The sequence below is a fragment of the Pan troglodytes genome, chromosome 3, assembly GCF_028858775.2.
Source record: "Pan troglodytes isolate AG18354 chromosome 3, NHGRI_mPanTro3-v2.0_pri, whole genome shotgun sequence".
NCBI lineage: Eukaryota > Metazoa > Chordata > Mammalia > Primates > Hominidae > Pan > Pan troglodytes.
The window spans coordinates 79281921-79299344 of record NC_072401.2 but is presented as its reverse complement, the minus strand read 5'-3'; positions in this window follow the sequence as shown (position 1 = coordinate 79299344).

Here is a 17424-nt window from a genome sequence, read left to right as displayed (position 1 = left end):
TTGGAAACACTCTGTTTCTAACGTCTGCAAGTGTATATTTGGACCTCTTTGAGGCCTTCGTTGGAAACGGGATTTTTTCATAGAATGGTAGACAGAAGAATTCTCAGTAACTTCTTTCTGTTCTGTTTATTCAACTCACAGAGTTGAACCATCTTTTTGACAGAGCCGATTTGAAACACTCTTTTTCTGGAATTTGCGTGTGGAGATTTCAAGCGAAATGAGGCCAATGGTAGAAAAGGAAATATCTTCGTATAAAAAGAAGACAGAATGATTCTGAGAAACCACATTGTGATGTGTGCATTCACCTCACGGAGTTTAACCTTTCTCTTCATAGAGCAGTTTGGAAACACTCTGTTTGTAAAGTCTGCAAGTGGATATTTGGACCTCTTTGAGGCCTTCGTTGGAAACGGGGTTTCTTCATGCAATGCTAGACAGAAGAATTCTCAGTAACTTCTTTGTGTTGTGTGTATTCAACTCACAGTGTTGAACCTTCCTTTAGACACAGCAGTTTGGAAAGACTCTTTTTGTGTAATTTGCTTGTGGAGATTTCCAGCGATTTGAGGCCGTTCATAGAAAAGGAAATATCTTCCAATAAAAACTAGACAGAATCATTCTCAGAAACCAATTTCTTATGTGTGCGTTCAACTCACAGAGTTTAACCTTTCTTTTCATAGAGCAGTTTGGAAACACTCTGTTTGTAAAGTCTGCAAGTGGATATTTGGAACTGTTTGAGGCCTTCGTTGGAAACAGAATTTCTTCATAGAATGCTAGACAGAAGAATTCTCAGTAACATTTTTGGGTTGTGTGTATTCAACTCACGGAGTTGAACTTTCTTTAGACAGAGCAGATTTGAAACTCTCTTTTTGTGCATTTAGCAAGTGGAGATTTCAAGCGCTTCGAGGTCAATGGTAGAAAAGGAAATATCTTCGTACAAAAACAAGACAGAATCATTCTGAGAAACTGCTTTGTGATGTGTGCATTCAGCTCACAGAGTTTAACCTTTCTTTTCATAGAGCAGTTTGAAAACACTCTGTTTCAAACGTCTGCAAGTGGATATTTGGATTTCTTTGATGCCTTCGTTGGAAACGGGATTTTTTCATATAATGCTAGACGGACGACTTCTCAGTAAGTTCTTTCTGTTCTGTTTATTAAACTCACAGAGTTGAACCATCTTTTAGACAGAGCCGATTTGAAACACTCTTTTTCTGGAATTTGCCTGTGGAGATTTCAAGCGAAATGAGGCCAATGGTTGAAAAGGAAATATCTTCGTATAAAAAGAAGACAGAATGATTCTGAGAAACCACATTGTGATGTGTGCATTCACCTCACGGAGTTTAACCTTTGTCTTCATAGAGCAGTTTGGAAACACTCTGTTTGTAAAGTCTGCAAGTGGATATTTGGACCTCTTTGAGGCCTTCGTTGGAAACGGGATTTCTTCATAGAATGCTAGACAGAAGAATTCTCAGTAACTTCTTTGGGTTGTGTGTATTCAACTCACAGTGTTGAACCTTCCTTTAGACACAGCAGTTTTGAAAGACTCTTTTTATGTAATTTGCTTGTGGAGATTTCAAGTGATTTGAGGCCGTTCATAGAAAAGGAAATATCTTCCAATAAAAACTAGACAGAATCATTCTCAGAAAGTAATTTCTTATGTGTGCGTTCAACTCACAGAGTTTAACCTTTCTTTTCATAGAGCAGTTTGGAAACACTCAGTTTGTAAAGTCTGCATGTGGATATTTGGAAGTGTTTGAGGCCTTCGTTGGAAACGGGATTTCTTCATAGAATGCTAGACAGAAGAATTCTCAGTAACATTTTTGGGTTGTGTGTATTCAACTCACAGAGTTGAACTTTTTAGACAGAGCAGATTTGAAACTCTCTTTTTGTGGATTTTCCAAGTGGAGATTTCAAGTGCTTCGAGGTCAATTGTAGAAAAGGAAATATCTTCGTAGAAAAACAAGACAGAATCATTCTGAGAAACTGCTTTGTGATGTGTGCATTCAGCTCACAGAGTTTAACCTTTCTTTTCATAGAGCAGTTTGGAAACACTCTGTTTCTAACGTCTGCAAGTGGATATTTGGACCTCTTTGAGGCCATCGCTGGAAACGGGATTTTTTCATAGAATGCTAGACAGAAGAATTCTGAGTAACTTCTTTGTGTTCTGTTTATACAACTCACAGAGTTGAACCATCTTTTAGACTGAGCCGATTTGAAACACTGTTTTTCTGGAATTTGCGTGTGGAGATTTCAAGCGAATTGAGGCTAATGGTCTAAAAGGAAATATCTTCGTATAAAAAGAAGACAGAATGATTCTGAGAAACTACTTTGTGATGGGTGCATTCAGCTCACGGAGTTTAACCTTTCTCTTCATAGAGCAGTTTGGCAACACTCTGTTTGTAAATTCTGCAAGTGGATATTTGGACCTCTTTGAGGCCTTCGTTGGAAACGGGATTTCTTCATATAATGCTAGACAGAAGAATTCTCAGTAACTTCTTTGTGTTGTGTGTATTCAACTCACAGTGTTGAAACTTCCTTTAGACAGAGCAGTTTTGAAAGACTCTTTGTGTAATTTGCTTGTGGAGATTTCAAGCGATTTGAGTCCGTTCATAGAAAAGGAAATATCTTCCAGTAAAAACTGTACAGAATCATTCTCAGAAACTAATTTGTTATGTGTGCGTTCACCTCACAGTTTTTAACCTTTCTTTTCACAGAGCAGTTTGGAAACACTCTGTTTGTAAGGTCTGCAAGTGGTATTTGGACGTGTTTGAGGCCTTCGTTGGAAACGGGATTTCTTCATATAATGCTAGACAGAAGAATTCTCAGTAACTTCTTTGTGTTGTGTGTATTCAACTCACAGTGTTGAACCTTCCTTTAGACACAGCAGTTTTGAAAGACTCTTTTTGTGTAATTTGCTTGTGGAGATTTCAAGCGATTTGAGGCCTTTCATAGAAAAGGAAATATCTTCCAATAAAAACTAGACAGAATCATTCTCAGAAACTAATTTCTTATGTGTGCGTTCAACTCACAGAGTTTAACCTTTCTTTTCATAGAGCAGTTTGGAAACACTCAGTTTGAAAAGTCTGCAAGTGGTTATTTGGACCTCTTTGAGGCCTTCTTTGGAAACGGGATTTCTTCATAGAATGCTAGACAGAAGAATTCTCAGTAACACTTTTGGGTTGTGTGTATTCAACTCACAGAGTTGAACTTTCTTTAGACAGAGCAGATTTGAAACTCTCTTTCTGTGGATTTTGCAAATGGAGATTTCAAGCCCTTCGAGGTCAATGGTAGAAAAGGAAATATCTTCGTAGAAAAACAAGACAGAATCATTCTGAGAAACTGCTTTGTGATGTGTGCATTCAGCTCACAGAGTTTAACCTTTCTTTTCATAGAGCAGTTTGGAAACACTCTGTTTCTAACGTCTGCAAGTGGATATTTGGACCTCTTTGAGGCCTTCGTTGGAAACGGGATTTTTTCATAGAATGCTAGACAGAAGAATTCTCAGTAACTTCTTTGTGTTGTGTGTATTCAACTCACAGTGTTGAAACTTCCTTTAGACACAGCAGTTTTGAAAGACTCTTTTTGTGTAATTTGCTTGTGGAGATTTCAAGCGATTTGAGTCTGTTCATAGGAAAGGAAATATCTTCCAATAAAAACTAGACAGAATCATTCTCAGAAACTAATTTCTTATGTGTGCGTTCAACTCACAGAGTTTAACCTTTCTTTTCATAGTGCAGTTTGGAAACACTCTGTTTGTAAAGTCTGCAAGTGAATATTTGGAACTCTTTGAGGCCTTCATTGGAAACGGGATTTCTTCATAGAATGCTAGACAGAAGAATTCTCAGTAACATCTTTGGGTTGTGTGTATTCAACTCACAGAGTTGAACTTTCTTTAGACAGAGCAGATTTGAAACTCTCTTTTTGTGGATTTTGCAAGTGGAGATTTCAAGCGCTTCAAGGTCAATGGTAGAAAAGGAAATATCTTCGTACAAAAACAAGACAGAATCATTCTGAGAAACTGCTTTGTGATGTGTGCATTCAGCTCACAGAGTTTAACCTTTCTTTTCAAAGAGCAGTTTGGAAAAACTCTGTTTCTAACGTCTGCAAGTGGATATTTGGACCTCTTTGAGGCCTTCGTTGGAAACGGGATTTTTTCATAGAATGCTAGACAGAAGAATTCTAAGCAACTTCTTTGTGTTCTGTTTATTCAACTCACAGAGTTGAACCATCTTTTAGACTGAGCCGATTTGAAACACTCTTTTTCTGGAATTTGCGTGTGGAGATTTCAAGCGAATTGAGGCCAATGGTAGAAAAGGAAATATCTTCGTATAAAAAGAAGACAGAATGATTCTGAGAAACTACTTTGTGATGTGTGCATTCAGCTCACGGAGTTTAACCTTTCTCTTCATAGAGCAGTTTGGAAACACTCTGTTTGTAAATTCTGCAAGTGGATATTTGGACCTCTTTGAGGCCTTCGTTGGAAACGGGATTTCTTCATATAATGCTAGACAGAAGAATTCTCAGTATCTTCTTTGTGTTGTGTGTATTCAACTCACAGTGTTGAAACTTCCTTTAGACACAGCAGTTTTGAAAGACTCTTTTGTGTAATTTGCTTGTGGAGATTTCAAGCGATTTGAGTCCGTTCATAGAAAAGGAAATATCTTCCAATAAAAACTGGACAGAATCATTCTCAGAAACTAATTTCTTATGTGTGCGTTCACCTCACAGATTTTAACCTTTCTTTTCACAGAGCAGATTGGAAACACTCTGTTTGTAAGGTCTGCAAGTGGTATTTGGACGTGTTTGAGGCCTTCGTTGGAAACGGGATTTCTTCATATAATGCTAGACGGAAGAATTCTCAGTAACTTCTTTGTGTTGTGTGTATTCAACTCACAGTGTTGAACCTTCCTTTAGACACAGCAGTTTTGAAAGACTCTTTTTATGTAATTTGCTTGTGGAGATTTCAAGCGATTTGAGGCCGTTCATAGAAAAGGAAATATCTTCCAATAAAAACTAGACAGAATCATTCTCAGAAACTAATTTCTTATGTGTGCGTTCAACTCACAGAGTTTAACCTTTCTTTTCATAGAGCAGTTTAGAAACACTCAGTTTGTAAAGTCTGCATGTGGGTAATTGGAACTGTTTGAGGCCTTCTTTGGAAACGGGATTTCTTCATAGAATGCTAGACAGAAGAATTCTCAGTAACATCTTTGGGTTGTGTGTATTCAACTCACAGAGTTGAACTTTCTTTAGACAGAGCAGATTTGAATCTCTCTTTTTGTGGATTTTGCAAGTGGAGATTTCAAGCGCTTCGAGGTCAATGGTAGAAAAGGAAATATCTTCGTACAAAAACAAGACAGAATCATTCTGAGAAACTGCTTTGTGATGTGTGCATTCAGCTCACAGAGTTTAACCTTTCTTTTCAAAGAGCAGTTTGGAAAAACTCTGTTTCTAACGTCTGCAAGTGGATATTTGGACCTCTTTGAGGCCTTCGTTGGAAACGGGATTTTTTCATAGAATGCTAGACAGAAGAATTATAAGCAACTTCTTTGTGTTCTGTTTATTCAACTCACAGAGTTGAACCACCTTTTAGACTGAGCCGATTTGAAACACTCTTTTTCTGGAATTTGCGTGTGGAGATTTCAAGCGAATTGAGGCCAATGGTAGAAAAGGAAATATCTTCGTATAAAAAGAAGACAGAATGATTCTGAGAAACTACTTTGTGATGTGTGCATTCAGCTCACGGAGTTTAACCTTTCTCTTCATAGAGCAGTTTGGCAACACTCTGTTTGTAAAGTCTGCAAGTGGATATTTGGACCTCTTTGAGGCCTTCGTTGGAAACGGGATTTCTTCATATAATGCTAGACAGAAGAATTCTCAGTAACTTCTTTGTGTTGTGTGTATTCAACTCACAGTGTTGAAACTTCCTTTAGACAGAGCAGTTTTGAAAGACTCTTTGTGTAATTTGCTTGTGGAGATTTCAAGCGATTTGAGTCCGTTCATAGAAAAGGAAATATCTTCCAGTAAAAACTGTACAGAATCATTCTCAGAAACTAATTTCTTATGTGTGCGTTCACCTCACAGTTTTTAACCTTTCTTTTCACAGAGCAGTTTGGAAACACTCTGTTTGTAAGGTCTGCAAGTGGTATTTGGACGTGTTTGAGGCCTTCGTTGGAAACGGGATTTCTTCATATAATGCTAGACAGAAGAATTCTCAGTAACTTCTTTGTGTTGTGTGTATTCAACTCACAGTGTTGAACCTTCCTTTAGACACAGCAGTTTTGAAAGACTCTTTTTGTGTAATTTGCTTGTGGAGATTTCAAGCGATTTGAGGCCTTTCATAGAAAAGGAAATATCTTCCAATAAAAACTAGACAGAATCATTCTCAGAAACTAATTTCTTATGTGTGCGTTCAACTCACAGAGTTTAACCTTTCTTTTCATAGAGCAGTTTGGAAACACTCAGTTTGAAAAGTCTGCAAGTGGTTATTTGGACCTCTTTGAGGCCTTCTTTGGAAACGGGATTTCTTCATAGAATGCTAGACAGAAGAATTCTCAGTAACACTTTTGGGTTGTGTGTATTCAACTCACAGAGTTGAACTTTCTTTAGACAGAGCAGATTTGAAACTCTCTTTCTGTGGATTTTGCAAATGGAGATTTCAAGCCCTTCGAGGTCAATGGTAGAAAAGGAAATATCTTCGTAGAAAAACAAGACAGAATCATTCTGAGAAACTGCTTTGTGATGTGTGCATTCAGCTCACAGAGTTTAACCTTTCTTTTCATAGAGCAGTTTGGAAACACTCTGTTTCTAACGTCTGCAAGTGGATATTTGGACCTCTTTGAGGCCTTCGTTGGAAACGGGATATTTCATAGAATGCTAGACAGAAGAATTCTCAGTAACTTCTTTGTGTTGTGTGTATTCAACTCACAGTGTTGAAACTTCCTTTAGACACAGCAGTTTTGAAAGACTCTTTTTGTGTAATTTGCTTGTGGAGATTTCAAGCGATTTGAGTCTGTTCATAGGAAAGGAAATATCTTCCAATAAAAACTAGACAGAATCATTCTCAGAAACTAATTTCTTATGTGTGCGTTCAACTCACAGAGTTTAACCTTTCTTTTCATAGTGCAGTTTGGAAACACTCTGTTTGTAAAGTCTGCAAGTGAATATTTGGAACTCTTTGAGGCCTTCATTGGAAACGGGATTTCTTCATAGAATGCTAGACAGAAGAATTCTCAGTAACATCTTTGGGTTGTGTGTATTCAACTCACAGAGTTGAACTTTCTTTAGACAGAGCAGATTTGAAACTCTCTTTTTTTGGATTTTGCAAGTGGAGATTTCAAGCGCTTCAAGGTCAATGGTAGAAAAGGAAATATCTTCGTACAAAAACAAGACAGAATCATTCTGAGAAACTGCTTTGTGATGTGTGCATTCAGCTCACAGAGTTTAACCTTTCTTTTCAAAGAGCAGTTTGGAAAAACTCTGTTTCTAACGTCTGCAAGTGGATATTTGGACCTCTTTGAGGCCTTCGTTGGAAACGGGATTTTTTCATAGAATGCTAGACAGAAGAATTCTAAGCAACTTCTTTGTGTTCTGTTTATTCAACTCACAGAGTTGAACCATCTTTTAGACTGAGCCGATTTGAAACACTCTTTTTCTGGAATTTGCGTGTGGAGATTTCAAGCGAATTGAGGCCAATGGTAGAAAAGGAAATATCTTCGTATAAAAAGAAGACAGAATGATTCTGAGAAACTACTTTGTGATGTGTGCATTCAGCTCACGGAGTTTAACCTTTCTCTTCATAGAGCAGTTTGGAAACACTCTGTTTGTAAATTCTGCAAGTGGATATTTGGACCTCTTTGAGGCCTTCGTTGGAAACGGGATTTCTTCATATAATGCTAGACAGAAGAATTCTCAGTATCTTCTTTGTGTTGTGTGTATTCAACTCACAGTGTTGAAACTTCCTTTAGACACAGCAGTTTTGAAAGACTCTTTTGTGTAATTTGCTTGTGGAGATTTCAAGCGATTTGAGTCCGTTCATAGAAAAGGAAATATCTTCCAATAAAAACTGGACAGAATCATTCTCAGAAACTAATTTCTTATGTGTGCGTTCACCTCACAGATTTTAACCTTTCTTTTCACAGAGCAGATTGGAAACACTCTGTTTGTAAGGTCTGCAAGTGGTATTTGGACGTGTTTGAGGCCTTCGTTGGAAACGGGATTTCTTCATATAATGCTAGACGGAAGAATTCTCAGTAACTTCTTTGTGTTGTGTGTATTCAACTCACAGTGTTGAACCTTCCTTTAGACACAGCAGTTTTGAAAGACTCTTTTTGTGTAATTTGCTTGTGGAGATTTCAAGCGATTTGAGGCCTTTCATAGAAAAGGAAATATCTTCCAATAAAAACTAGACAGAATCATTCTCAGAAACTAATTTCTTATGTGTGCGTTCAAGTCACAGAGTTTAACCTTTCTTTTCATAGAGCAGTTTGGAAACACTCAGTTTGAAAAGTCTGCAAGTGGTTATTTGGACCTCTTTGAGGCCTTCTTTGGAAACGGGATATCTTCATAGAATGCTAGACAGAAGAATTCTCAGTAACACTTTTGGGTTGTGTGTATTCAACTCACAGAGTTGAACTTTCTTTAGACAGAGCAGATTTGAAACTCTCTTTCTGTGGATTTTGCAAGTGGAGATTTCAAGCCCTTCGAGGTCAATGGTACAAAAGGAAATATCTTCGTAGAAAAACAAGACAGAATCATTCTGAGAAACTGCTTTGTGATGTGTGCATTCAGCTCACAGAGTTTAACCTTTCTTTTCATAGAGCAGTTTGGAAACACTCTGTTTCTAACGTCTGCAAGTGGATATTTGGACCTCTTTGAGGCCTTCGTTGGAAACGGGATTTTTTCATAGAATGCTAGACAGAAGAATTCTCAGTAACTTCTTTCTGTTCTGTTTATTCAACTCACAGAGTTGAACCATCTTTTTGACAGAGCCGATTTGAAACACTCTTTTTCTGGAATTTGCGTGTGGAGATTTCAAGCGAAATGAGGCCAATGGTAGAAAAGGAAATATCTTCGTATAAAAAGAAGACAGAATGATTCTGAGAAACCACATTGTGATGTGTGCATTCACCTCACGGAGTTTAACCTTTCTCTTCATAGAGCAGTTTGGAAACACTCTGTTTGTAAAGTCTGCAAGTGGATATTTGGACCTCTTTGAGGCCTTCGTTGGAAACGGGATTTCTTCATAGAATGCTAGACATAAGAATTCTCAGTAACTTCTTTGTGTTGTGTGTATTCAACTCACAGGGTTGAACCTTCCTTTAGACACAGCAGTTTTGAAAGACTCTTTTGTGTAATTTGCTTGTGGAGATTTCAAGCGATTTGAGTCCGTTCATAGAAAAGGAAATATCTTCCAATAAAAACTGGACAGAATCATTCTCAGAAACTAATTTCTTATGTGTGCGTTCACCTCACAGATTTTAACCTTTCTTTTCACAGAGCAGATTGGAAACACTCTGTTTGTAAGGTCTGCAAGTGGTATTTGGACGTGTTTGAGGCCTTCGTTGGAAACGGGATTTCTTCATATAATGCTAGACGGAAGAATTCTCAGTAACTTCTTTGTGTTGTGTGTATTCAACTCACAGTGTTGAACCTTCCTTTAGACACAGCAGTTTTGAAAGACTCTTTTTGTGTAATTTGCTTGTGGAGATTTCAAGCGATTTGAGGCCTTTCATAGAAAAGGAAATATCTTCCAATAAAAACTAGACAGAATCATTCTCAGAAACTAATTTCTTATGTGTGCGTTCAAGTCACAGAGTTTAACCTTTCTTTTCATAGAGCAGTTTGGAAACACTCAGTTTGAAAAGTCTGCAAGTGGTTATTTGGACCTCTTTGAGGCCTTCTTTGGAAACGGGATATCTTCATAGAATGCTAGACAGAAGAATTCTCAGTAACACTTTTGGGTTGTGTGTATTCAACTCACAGAGTTGAACTTTCTTTAGACAGAGCAGATTTGAAACTCTCTTTCTGTGGATTTTGCAAGTGGAGATTTCAAGCCCTTCGAGGTCAATGGTACAAAAGGAAATATCTTCGTAGAAAAACAAGACAGAATCATTCTGAGAAACTGCTTTGTGATGTGTGCATTCAGCTCACAGAGTTTAACCTTTCTTTTCATAGAGCAGTTTGGAAACACTCTGTTTCTAACGTCTGCAAGTGGATATTTGGACCTCTTTGAGGCCTTCGTTGGAAACGGGATTTTTTCATAGAATGCTAGACAGAAGAATTCTCAGTAACTTCTTTCTGTTCTGTTTATTCAACTCACAGAGTTGAACCATCTTTTTGACAGAGCCGATTTGAAACACTCTTTTTCTGGAATTTGCGTGTGGAGATTTCAAGCGAAATGAGGCCAATGGTAGAAAAGGAAATATCTTCGTATAAAAAGAAGACAGAATGATTCTGAGAAACCACATTGTGATGTGTGCATTCACCTCACGGAGTTTAACCTTTCTCTTCATAGAGCAGTTTGGAAACACTCTGTTTGTAAAGTCTGCAAGTGGATATTTGGACCTCTTTGAGGCCTTCGTTGGAAACGGGATTTCTTCATAGAATGCTAGACATAAGAATTCTCAGTAACTTCTTTGTGTTGTGTGTATTCAACTCACAGGGTTGAACCTTCCTTTAGACACAGCAGTTTTGAAAGACTCTTTTTATGTAATTTGCTTGTGGAGATTTCAAGCGATTTGAGGCCGTTCATAGAAAAGGAAATATCTTCCAATAAAAACTAGACAGAATCATTCTCAGAAACTAATTTCTTATGTGTGCGTTCAACTCACAGAGTTTAACCTTTCTTTTCATAGAGCAGTTTGGAAACACTCAGTTTGTAAAGTCTGCATGTGGATAATTGGAACTGTTTGAGGCCTTCTTTGGAAACGGTATTTCTTCATAGAATGCTAGACAGAAGAATTCTCAGTAACATCTTTGGGTTGTGTGTATTCAACTCACAGAGTTGAACATTCTTTAGACAGAGCAGATTTGAAACTCTCTTTTTGTGGATTTTGCAAGTGGAGATTTCAAGCGCTTCGAGGTCAATGGTAGAAAAGGAAATATCTTCGTACAAAAAAAAGACAGAATCATTCTGAGAAACTGCTTTGTGATGTGTGCATTCAGCTCACAGAGTTTAACCTTTTTTTTCAAAGAGCAGTTTGGAAAAACTCTGTTTCTAACGTCTGCAAGTGGATATTTGGACCTCTTTGAGGCCTTCGTTGGAAACGGGATTTTTTCATAGAATGCGAGACAGAAGAATTCTAAGCAACTTCTTTGTGTTCTGTTTATTCAACTCACAGAGTTGAACCACCTTTTAGACTGAGCCGATTTGAAACACTCTTTTTCTGGAATTTGCGTGTGGAGATTTCAAGCGAATTGAGGCCAATGTTAGAAAAGGAAATATCTTCGTATAAAAAGAAGACAGAATGATTCTGAGAAACTACTTTGTGATGTGTGCATTCAGCTCACGGAGTTTAACCTTTCTCTTCATAGAGCTGTTTGGAAACACTCTGTTTGTAAATTCTGCAAATGGATATTTGGACCTCTTTGAGGCCTTCGTTGGAAACGGGATTTCTTCATATAATGCTAGACAGAAGAATTCTCAGTAACTTCTTTGTGTTGTGTGTATTCAACTCACAGTGTTGAAACTTCCTTTAGACACAGCAGTTTTGAAAGACTCTTTGTGTAATTTGCTTGTGGAGATTTCAAGCGATTTGAGTCCGTTCATAGAAAAGGAAATATCTTCAAATAAAAACTGGACAGAATCATTCTCAGAAACTAATTTCTTATGTGTGCGTTCACCTCACAGATTTTAACCTTTCTTTTCACAGAGCAGTTTGGAAACACTCTGTTTGTAAGGTCTGCAAGTGGTATTTGGACGTGTTTGAGGCCTTCGTTGGAAACGTGATTTCTTCATATAATGCTAGACAGAAGAATTCTCAGTAACTTCTTTGTGTTGTGTGTATTCAACTCACAGTGTTGAACCTTCCTTTAGACACAGCAGTTTTGAAAGACTCTTTTTGTGTAATTTGCTTGTGGAGATTTCAAGCGATTTGAGGCCTTTCATAGAAAAGGAAATATCTTCCAATAAAAACTAGACAGAATCATTCTCAGAAACTAATTTCTTATGTGTGCGTTCAACTCACAGAGTTAAACCTTTCTTTTCATAGAGCAGTTTGGAAACACTCAGTTTGAAAAGTCTGCAAGTGGTTATTTGGACCTCTTTGAGGCCTTCTTTGGAAACGGGATTTCTTCATAGAATGCTAGACAGAAGAATTCTCAGTAACACTTTTGGGTTGTGTGTATTCAACTCACAGAGTTGAACTTTCTTTAGACAGAGCAGATTTGAAACTCTCTTTCTGTGGATTTTGCAAGTGGAGATTTCAAGCCCTTCGAGGTCAATGGTAGAAAAGGAAATATCTTCGTAGAAAAACAAGACAGAATCATTCTGAGAAATTGCTTTGTGATGTGTGCATTCAGCTCACAGAGTTTAACCTTTCTTTTAATAGAGCAGTTTGGAATCACTCTGTTTCTAACGTCTGCAAGTGGATATTTGGACCTCTTTGAGGCCTTTGTTGGAAACGGGATTTTTTCATAGAATGCTAGACAGAAGAATTCTCAGTAACTTCTTTGTGTTGTGTGTATTCAACTCACAGTGTTGAACCTTCCTTTAGACACAGCAGTTTTGAAACACTCTTTTTATGTAATTTGCTTGTGGAGATTTCAAGCGATTTGAGGCCGTTCATAGAAAAGGAAATATCTTCCAATAAAAACTAGACAGAATCATTCTCAGAAACTAATTTCTTATGTGTGCGTTCAACTCACAGAGTTTAACCTTTCTTTTCATAGAGCAGTTTGGAAACACTCAGTTTGTAAAGTCTGCATGTGGATAATTGGAACTGTTTGAGGCCTTCGTTGGAAACGGGATTTCTTCATAGAATGCTAGATAGAAGAATTCTCAGTAACATCTTTGGGTTGTGTGTATTCAACTCACAGAGTTGAACTTTCTTTAGACAGAGCAGATTTGAAACTATCTTTTTGTGGATTTTGCAAGTGGAGATTTCAAGCGCTTCGAGGTCAATGGTAGAAAAGGAAATATCTTCGTACAAAAACAAGACAGAATCATTCTGAGAAACTGCTTTGTGATGTGTGCATTCAGCTCACAGAGTTTAACCTTTCTTTTCAAAGAGCAGTTTGGAAAAACTCTGTTTCTAACGTCTGCAAGTGGATATTTGGACCTCTTTGAGGCCTTTGTTGGAAACGGGATTTTTCCGTAGAATGCTAGACAGAAGAATTCTAAGCAACTTCTTTGTGTTCTGTTTATTCAACTCACAGAGTTGAACCACCTTTTAGACTGAGCCGAGTTGAAACACTCTTTTTCTGGAATTTGCGTGTGGAGATTTCAAGCGAATTGAGGCCAATGGTAGAAAAGGAAATATCTTCGTATAAAAAGAAGACAGAATGATTCTGAGAAACTTCTTTGTGATGTGTGCATTCAGCTCACGGAGTTTAACCTTTCTCTTCATAGAGCAGTTTGGAAACACTCTGTTTGTAAATTCTGCAAGTGGATATTTGGACCTCTTTGAGGCCTTCGTTGGAAACGGGATTTCTTCATATAATGCTAGACAGAAGAATTCTCAGTAACTTCTTTGTGTTGTGTGTATTCAACTCACAGTGTTGAACCTTCCTTTAGACACAGCAGTTTTGAAAGACTCTTTTTATGTAATTTGCTTGTGGAGATTTCAAGCGATTTGAGGCCGTTCATAGAAAAGGAAATATCTTCCAATAAAAACTAGACAGAATCATTCTCAGAAACTAATTTCTTATGTGTGCGTTCAACTCACAGAGTTTAACCTTTCTTTTCATAGAGCAGTTTGGAAACACTCAGTTTGTAAAGTCTGCATGTGGATAATTGGAACTGTTTGAGGCCTTCGTTGGAAACGGGATTTCTTCATAGAATGCTAGACAGAAGAATTCTCAGTAACATCTTTGGGTTGTGTGTATTCAACACACAGAGTTGAACTTTCTTTAGACAGAGCAGATTTGAAACTCTCTTTTCGTGGATTTTGCAAGTGGAGATTTCAAGCGCTTCGAGGTCAATGGTAGAAAAGGAAATATCTTCGTACAAAAACAAGACAGAATCATTCTGAGAAACTGCTTTGTGATGTGTGCATTCAGCTCACAGAGTTTAACCTTTCTTTGCATAGAGCAGTTTGGAAAAACTCTGTTTCTAACGTCTGCAAGTGGATATTTGGACCTCTTTGAGGCCTTCGTTGGAAACGGGATTTTTGCATAGAATGCTAGACAGAAGAATTCTAAGCAACTTCTTTGTGTTCTGTTTATTCAACTCACAGAGTTGAACCATCTTTTAGACTGAGCCGATTTGAAACACTCTTTTTCTGGAATTTGCGTGTGGAGATTTCAAGCGAATTGAGGCCCATGGTAGAAAAGGAAATATCTTCGTATAAAAAGAAGACAGAATGATTCTGAGAAACTACTTTGTGATGTGTGCATTCAGCTCACGGAGTTTAACCTTTCTCTTCATAGAGCAGTTTGGAAACACTCTGTTTGTAAAGTCTGCAAGTGGATATTTGGACCTCTTTGAGGCCTTCGTTGGAAACGGGATTTCTTCATAGAATGCTAGACAGAAGAATTCTCAGTAACTTCTTTGTGTTGTGTGTATTCAACTCACAGTGTTGAAACTTCCTTTAGACACAGCAGTTTTGAAAGACTCTTTTTGTGTAATTTGCTTGTGGAGATTTCAAGCGATTTGAGTCCGTTCATAGGAAAGGAAATATCTTCCAATAAAAACTAGACAGAATCATTCTCAGAAACTAATTTCTTATGTGTGCGTTCAACTCACAGAGTTTAACCTTTCTTTTCATAGTGCAGTTTGGAAACACTCTGTTTGTAAAGTCTGCAAATGGATATTTGGAACTCTTTGAGGCCTTCATTGGAAACGGGATTTCTTCATAGAATGCTAGACAGAAGAATTCTCAGTAACATTTTTGGGTTGTGTGTATTCAACTCACAGTGTTGAACTTTCTTTAGACAGAGCAGATTTGAAACTCTCTTTTTGTGGATTTTGCAAGTGGAGAATTCAAGCGCTTCGAGGTCAATGGTAGAAAAGGAAATATCTTCGTACAAAAACAAGACAGAATCATTCTGTGAAACTGCTTTGTGATGTGTGCATTCAGCTCACAGAGTTTAACCTTTCTTTTCATAGAGCAGTTTGAAAACACTCTGTTTCTAACGTCTGCAAGTGGATATTTGGATCTCTTTTAGGCCTTCGGTGGAAACGGGATTTTTTCATATAATGCTAGACAGAAGACTTCTCAGTAACTTCTTTCTTTTCTGTTTATTAAACTCACAGAGTTGAACCATCTTTTTGACAGAGCCGATTTGAAACACTCTTTTTCTGGAATTTGCGTGTGGAGATTTCAAGCGAAATGAGGCCAATGGTAGAAAAGGAAATATCTTCGTATAAAAAGAAGACAGAATGATTCTGAGAAACCACATTGTGATGTGTGCATTCACCTCACGGAGTTTAACCTTTCTCTTCATAGAGAAGTTTGGAAACACTCTGTTTGTAAAGTCTGCAAGTGGATATTTGGACCTCTTTGAGGCCTTCTTTGGAAACGGGATTTCTTCATGCAATGCTAGACAGAAGAATTCTCAGTAACTTCTTTGTGTTGTGTGTATTCAACTCACAGTTTTGAACCTTCCTTTAGACACAGCAGTTTTGAAAGACTCTTTTTGTGTAATTTGCTTGTGGAGATTTGAAGCGATTTGAGGCCGTTCATAGAAAAGGAAATATCTTCCAATAAAAACCAGACAGAATCATTCTCAGAAACCAATTTCTTATGTGTGCGTTCAACTCACAGAGTTTAAACTTTCTTTTCATAGTGCAGTTTGGAAACACTCTGTTTGTAAAGTCTGCAAGTGGATATTTGGAACTCTTTGAGGCCTTCGTTGGAAACGGGATTTCTTCATAGAATGCTAGACAGAAGAATTCTCAGTAACATTTTTGGGTTGTGTGTATTCAACTCACAGAGTTGAACTTTCTTTAGACAGAGCAGATTTGAATCTCTCTTTTTGTGGATTTTGCAAGTGGAGAATTCAAGCGCTTCGAGGTCAATGGTAGAAAAGGAAATATCTTCGTACAAAAACAAGACAGAATCATTCTGTGAAATTGCTTAGTGATGTGTGCATTCAGCTGACAGAGTTTAACTTTTCTTTTCATAGAGCAGTTTGAAAACACTCTGTTTCTAACGTCTGCAAGTGGATATTTGGATCTCTTTGAGGCCTTCGGTGGAAACGGGATTTTTGCATAGAATGCTAGACAGAAGAATTCTAAGCAACTTCTTTGTGTTCTGTTTATTCAGCTCACAGAGTTGAACCATCTTTTAGACTGAGCCGATTTGAAACACTCTTTTTCTGGAATTTGCGTGTGGAGATTTCAAGCGAATTGAGGCCCATGGTAGAAAAGGAAATATCTTCGTACAAAAAGAAGACAGAATGATTCTGAGAAACTACTTTGTTATGTGTGCATTCAGCTCACGGAGTTTAACCTTTCTCTTCATAGAGCAGTTTGGAAACACTCTGTTTGTAAAGTCTGCAAGTGGATATTTGGACCTCTTTGAGGCCTTCGTTGGAAACGGGATTTCTTCATAGAATGCTAGACAGAAGAATTCTCAGTAACTTCTTTGTGTTGTGTGTATTCAACTCACAGTGTTGAACCTTCCTTTAGACACAGCAGTTTTGAAAGACTCTTTTTATGTAATTTGCTTGTGGAGATTTCAAGCGATTTGAGGCCGTTCATAGAAAAGGAAATATCTTCCAATAAAAACTAGACAGAATCATTCTCAGAAACTAATTTCTTATGTGTGCGTTCAACTCACAGAGTTTAACCTTTCTTTTCATAGAGCAGTTTGGAAACACTCAGTTTGTAGAGTCTGCATGTGGATAATTGGAACTGTTTGAGGCCTTCTTTGGAAACGGGATTTCTTCATAGAATGCTAGACAGAAGAATTCTCAGTAACACTTGTGGGTTGTGTGTATTCAACTCACAGAGTTGAACTTTCTTTAGACAGAGCAGATTTGAAACTCTCTTTTTGTGGATTTTGCAAGTGGAGATTTCAAGCGCTTCGAGGTCAATGGTAGAAAAGGAAATATCTTCGTACAAAAACAAGACAGAATCATTCTGAGAAACTGCTTTGTGATGTGTGCATTCAGCTCACAGAGTTTAACCTTTCTTTTCATAGAGCAGTTTGGAAAAACTCTGTTTCTAACGTCTGCAAGTGGATATTTGGACCTCTTTGAGGCCTTCGTTGGAAACGGGATTTTTTCATAGAATGCGAGACAGAAGAATTCTAAGCAACTTCTTTG